The sequence below is a fragment of the Hemitrygon akajei genome, chromosome 5, assembly GCF_048418815.1.
Source record: "Hemitrygon akajei chromosome 5, sHemAka1.3, whole genome shotgun sequence".
In the NCBI taxonomy this organism is placed as follows: domain Eukaryota; kingdom Metazoa; phylum Chordata; class Chondrichthyes; order Myliobatiformes; family Dasyatidae; genus Hemitrygon; species Hemitrygon akajei.
The window spans coordinates 102,564,556-102,570,555 of record NC_133128.1 but is presented as its reverse complement, the minus strand read 5'-3'; positions in this window follow the sequence as shown (position 1 = coordinate 102,570,555).

The window sequence follows — 6,000 nt, the reverse complement described above, 5'->3', positions numbered from 1 at the left end:
GTGGAGTAGACTTGACGGGGTGATGGAGTAGACTTGATGGACTGGTGGAGTAGACTTGATGGACTGGTGGAGTAGACTTGACGGGGTGATGGAGTAGACTTGTTGGACTGGTGGAGTAGACTTGATGGGCTGGTGGAGTAGACATGATGGACTGGTGGAGTTGACTTGATGCGATGGTGGAGTAGACTTGATGGACTGGTGGAGTAGACTTGATGGACTGATGGAGTAGACTTAATGGGCTGGTGGAGCAGGCTTGATGGACAGGTGGTGCAGACTTGATGGACTGGTGGAGTAGACTTGATGGGATGGTGGAGTAGACTTGATGGACTGGTGGAGTAGAATTGATGGGGTGGTGGAGTAGACTTGATGGATTGGTGGAGTAGACTTGATGGGCTGGTGGAGTAGACATTATGGGGTGGTGGATTAGACTTCATGGTCTGGTGGAGTTGACTTGATGAGGTGGTGGAGTAGACTTGATGGACTGGTGGTGTAGGCCTGGTGGGCTGGTGGAGTAGACATGATGGTCTGGTGGAGTAGACTTGATCGGATGGTGGAGTAGACTTGATGGACTGGTGGAGTAGACTTGATGGGCTGGTGGAGCAGGCTTGATGGACAGGTGGTGCAGACTTGATGGACTGGTGGAGTAGACCTGATGGGTTGGTGGAGTAGACTTGATGGACTTGTGGAGTAGACTTGATGGGGTGATGGAGTAGACTTGATGGGCTGGTGGAGTAGACTTGATGGACTGGTGGAGTTGACTTGACGGGATGGTGGAGTAGACTTGATGGACTGGTGGAGTAGACTTGATGGACTGGTGGAGTAGACTTGATGGGCTGGTGGAGCAGGCTTGATGGACAGGTGGTGCAGACTTGATGGACTGGTGGAGTAGACTTGATGGGATGGTGGAGTAGACTTGATGGACTGGTGGAGTAGAATTGATGGGGTGGTGGAGTAGACTTGATGGATTGGTGGAGTAGACTTGATGGGCTGGTGGAGTAGACTTTATGGGGTTTTGGATTTGACTTCATGGACTGGTGGAGTAGACTTGATGAGGTGGTGGAGTAGACATGATGGACTGGTGGAGTAGGCTTGGTGGGCTGGTGGAGTAGACATGATGGTCTGGTGGAGTAGACTTGATCGGATGGTGGAGTAGATGGACTGGTGGAGTAGACTTGATGGACTGGTGGAGTAGACTTGATGGGCTGGTGGAGCAGGCTTGATGGACAGGTGGTGCAGACTTGATGGACTGGTGGAGTAGACGTGATGGGTTGGTGGAGTAGACTTGATGGACTTGTGGAGTAGACTTGATGGGGTGGTGGAGTAGACTTGATGGGCTGGTGGAGTAGACTTGATGGACTTGTGGAGTAGACTTGATGGGGTGGTGGAGTAGACATGATGGTCTGGTGGAGTAGACTTGATCGGATGGTGGAGTAGACTTGATGGACTGGTGCAGTAGACTTGATGGGCTGGTGGAGCAGGCTTGATGGACAGGTGGTGCAGACTTGATGGACTGGTGGAGTAGACCTGATGGGTTGGTGGAGTAGACTTGATGGACTTGTGGAGTAGACTTGATGGGGTGATGGAGTAGACTTGATGGGCTGGTGGAGTAGACTTGATGGACTGGTGGAGTAGACTTGATGGGCTGGTGGAGCAGGCTTGATGGACAGGTGGTGCAGACTTGATGGACTGGTGGAGTAGACTTGATGGGATGGTGGAGTAGACTTGATGGACTGGTGGAGTAGAATTGAAGGGGTGGTGGAGTAGACTTGATGGATTGGTGGAGAAGACTTGATGGGCTGGTGGAGTAGACTTTATGGGGTTTTGGATTAGACTTCATGGACTGGTGGAGTAGACTTGATGAGGTGGTGGAGTAGACTTGATGGACTGGTGGAGTAGGCTTGGTGGGCTGGTGGAGTAGACATGATGGTCTGGTGGAGTAGACTTGATGGGTTTGTGGAGTAGACTTGATGGACTTGTGGAGTAGACTTGATGGGGTGGTGGAGTAGACTTGATGGGCTGGTGGAGTAGACTTGATGGACTGGTGGAGTATACTTGACGGGATGGTGGAGTAGACGATGGACTGGTGGAGTAGACTTGATGGGCTGGTGGAGTAGACTTGAAGTACTGGTGGAGTAGGCTTGGTGGGCTGGTGGAGTAGACAATGGACTGGTGGAGTAGACTTGATGGGCTGGTGGAGTAGACTTTATGGGGTGGTGGATTAGACTTGTTGGACTGGTGGAGTAGACTTGATGGGGTGGTGGAGTAGACTTGATGGACTGGTGGAGTAGACTTGACGGGGTGATGGAGTAGACTTGATGGACTGGTGGAGTAGACTTGATGGACTGGTGGAGTAGACATGATGGACTGGTGGAGTTGGCTTGATGGGATGGTGGAGTAGACTTGATGGACTGGTGGAGTAGACTTGATGGACTGTTGGAGTAGACTTGATGGGCTGGTGGAGCAGGCTTGATGGACCGTTGGTGCAGACTTGATGGACTGGTGGAGTAGACTTGATGGGATGGTGGAGTAGACTTGATGGACTGGTGGAGTAGAATTGATGGGGTGGTGGAGTAGACTTGATGGGTTGGTAGAGTAGGCTTGGTGGGCTGGTGGAGTAGACATGATGGACTGGTGGAGTAGACTTGATGGGCTTGTGGAGTAGACAATGGACTGGTGGAGTAGACTTGATGGGCTGGTGGAGTAGACTTTATGGGGTGGTGGATTAGACATGTTGGACTGGTGGAGTAGACTTGATGGGGTGGTGGAGTAGACTTGATGGACTGGTGGAGTAGACTTGACGGGGTGATGGAGTAGACTTGATGGACTGGTGGAGTAGACTTGATGGACTGGTGGAGTAGACTTGACGGGGTGATGGAGTAGACTTGTTGGACTGGTGCAGTAGACTTGATGGGCTGGTGGAGTAGACATGATGGACTGGTGGAGTTGACTTGATGCGATGGTGGAGTAGACTTGATGGACTGGTGGAGTAGACTTGATGGACTGATGGAGTAGACTTAATGGGCTGGTGGAGCAGGCTTGATGGACAGGTGGTGCAGACTTGATGGACTGGTGGAGTAGACTTGATGGGATGGTGGAGTAGACTTGATGGACTGGTGGAGTAGAATTGATGGGGTGGTGGAGTAGACTTGATGGATTGGTGGAGTAGACTTGATGGGCTGGTGGAGTAGACATTATGGGGTGGTGGATTAGACTTCATGGTCTGGTGGAGTTGACTTGATGAGGTGGTGGAGTAGACTTGATGGACTGGTGGTGCAGGCCTGGTGGGCTGGTGGAGTAGACATGATGGTCTGGTGGAGTAGACTTGATCGGATGGTGGAGTAGACTTGATGGACTGGTGGAGTAGACTTGATGGGCTGGTGGAGCAGGCTTGATGGACAGGTGGTGCAGACTTGATGGACTGGTGGAGTAGACCTGATGGGTTGGTGGAGTAGACTTGATGGACTTGTGGAGTAGACTTGATGGGGTGATGGAGTAGACTTGATGGGCTGGTGGAGTAGACTTGATGGACTGGTGGAGTTGACTTGACGGGATGGTGGAGTAGACTTGATGGACTGGTGGAGTAGACTTGATGGACTGGTGGAGTAGACTTGATGGGCTGGTGGAGCAGGCTTGATGGACAGGTGGTGCAGACTTGATGGACTGGTGGAGTAGACTTGATGGGATGGTGGAGTAGACTTGATGGACTGGTGGAGTAGAATTGATGGGGTGGTGGAGTAGACTTGATGGATTGGTGGAGTAGACTTGATGGGCTGGTGGAGTAGACTTTATGGGGTTTTGGATTTGACTTCATGGACTGGTGGAGTAGACTTGATGAGGTGGTGGAGTAGACATGATGGACTGGTGGAGTAGGCTTGGTGGGCTGGTGGAGTAGACATGATGGTCTGGTGGAGTAGACTTGATCGGATGGTGGAGTAGATGGGCTGGTGGAGTAGACTTGATGGACTGGTGGAGTAGACTTGATGGGCTGGTGGAGCAGGCTTGATGGACAGGTGGTGCAGACTTGATGGACTGGTGGAGTAGACTTGATGGGATGGTGGAGTAGACTTGATGGACTGGTGGAGTAGAATTGAAGGGGTGGTGGAGTAGACTTGATGGATTGGTGGAGAAGACTTGATGGGCTGGTGGAGTAGACTTTATGGGGTTTTGGATTAGACTTCATGGACTGGTGGAGTAGACTTGATGAGGTGGTGGAGTAGACTTGATGGACTGGTGGAGTAGGCTTGGTGGGCTGGTGGAGTAGACATGATGGTCTGGTGGAGTAGACTTGATGGGTTTGTGGAGTAGACTTGATGGACTTGTGGAGTAGACTTGATGGGGTGGTGGAGTAGACTTGATGGGCTGGTGGAGTAGACTTGATGGACTGGTGGAGTATACTTGACGGGATGGTGGAGTAGACGATGGACTGGTGGAGTAGACTTGATGGGCTGGTGGAGTAGACTTGAAGTACTGGTGGAGTAGGCTTGGTGGGCTGGTGGAGTAGACATGATGGACTGGTGGAGTAGACAATGGACTGGTGGAGTAGACTTGATGGGCTGGTGGAGTAGACTTTATGGGGTGGTGGATTAGACTTGTTGGACTGGTGGAGTAGACTTGATGGGGTGGTGGAGTAGACTTGATGGACTGGTGGAGTAGACTTGACGGGGTGATGGAGTAGACTTGATGGACTGGTGGAGTAGACTTGATGGACTGGTGGAGTAGACATGATGGACTGGTGGAGTTGGCTTGATGGGATGGTGGAGTAGACTTGATGGACTGGTGGAGTAGACTTGATGGACTGTTGGAGTAGACTTGATGGGCTGGTGGAGCAGGCTTGATGGACAGTTGGTGCAGACTTGATGGACTGGTGGAGTAGACTTGATGGGATGGTGGAGTAGACTTGATGGACTGGTGGAGTAGAATTGATGGGATGGTGGAGTAGACTTGATGGGTTGGTAGAGTAGGCTTGGTGGGCTGGTGGAGTAGACATGATGGACTGGTGGAGTAGACTTGATGGGCTTGTGGAGTAGACAATGGACTGGTGGAGTAGACTTGATGGGCTGGTGGAGTAGACTTTATGGGGTGGTGGATTAGACATGTTGGACTGGTGGAGTAGACTTGATGGGGTGGTGGAGTAGACTTGATGGACTGGTGGAGTAGACTTGACGGGGTGATGGAGTAGACTTGATGGACTGGTGGAGTAGACTTGATGGACTGGTGGAGTAGACTTGACGGGGTGATGGAGTAGACTTGTTGGACTGGTGGAGTAGACTTGATGGGCTGGTGGAGTAGACATGATGGACTGGTGGAGTTGACTTGATGCGATGGTGGAGTAGACTTGATGGACTGGTGGAGTAGACTTGATGGACTGATGGAGTAGACTTAATGGGCTGGTGGAGCAGGCTTGATGGACAGGTGGTGCAGACTTGATGGACTGGTGGAGTAGACTTGATGGGATGGTGGAGTAGACTTGATGGACTGGTGGAGTAGAATTGATGGGGTGGTGGAGTAGACTTGATGGATTGGTGGTGTAGACTTGATGGGCTGGTGGAGTAGACATTATGGGGTGGTGGATTAGACTTCATGGTCTGGTGGAGTTGACTTGATGAGGTGGTGGAGTAGACTTGATGGACTGGTGGTGTAGGCCTGGTGGGCTGGTGGAGTAGACATGATGGTCTGGTGGAGTAGACTTGATCGGATGGTGGAGTAGACTTGATGGACTGGTGGAGTAGACTTGATGGGCTGGTGGAGCAGGCTTGATGGACAGGTGGTGCAGACTTGATGGACTGGTGGAGTAGACCTGATGGGTTGGTGGAGTAGACTTGATGGACTTGTGGAGTAGACTTGATGGGGTGATGGAGTAGACTTGATGGGCTGGTGGAGTAGACTTGATGGACTGGTGGAGTTGACTTGACGGGATGGTGGAGTAGACTTGATGGACTGGTGGAGTAGACTTGATGGACTGGTGGAGTAGACTTGATGGGCTGGTGGAGCAGGCTTGAT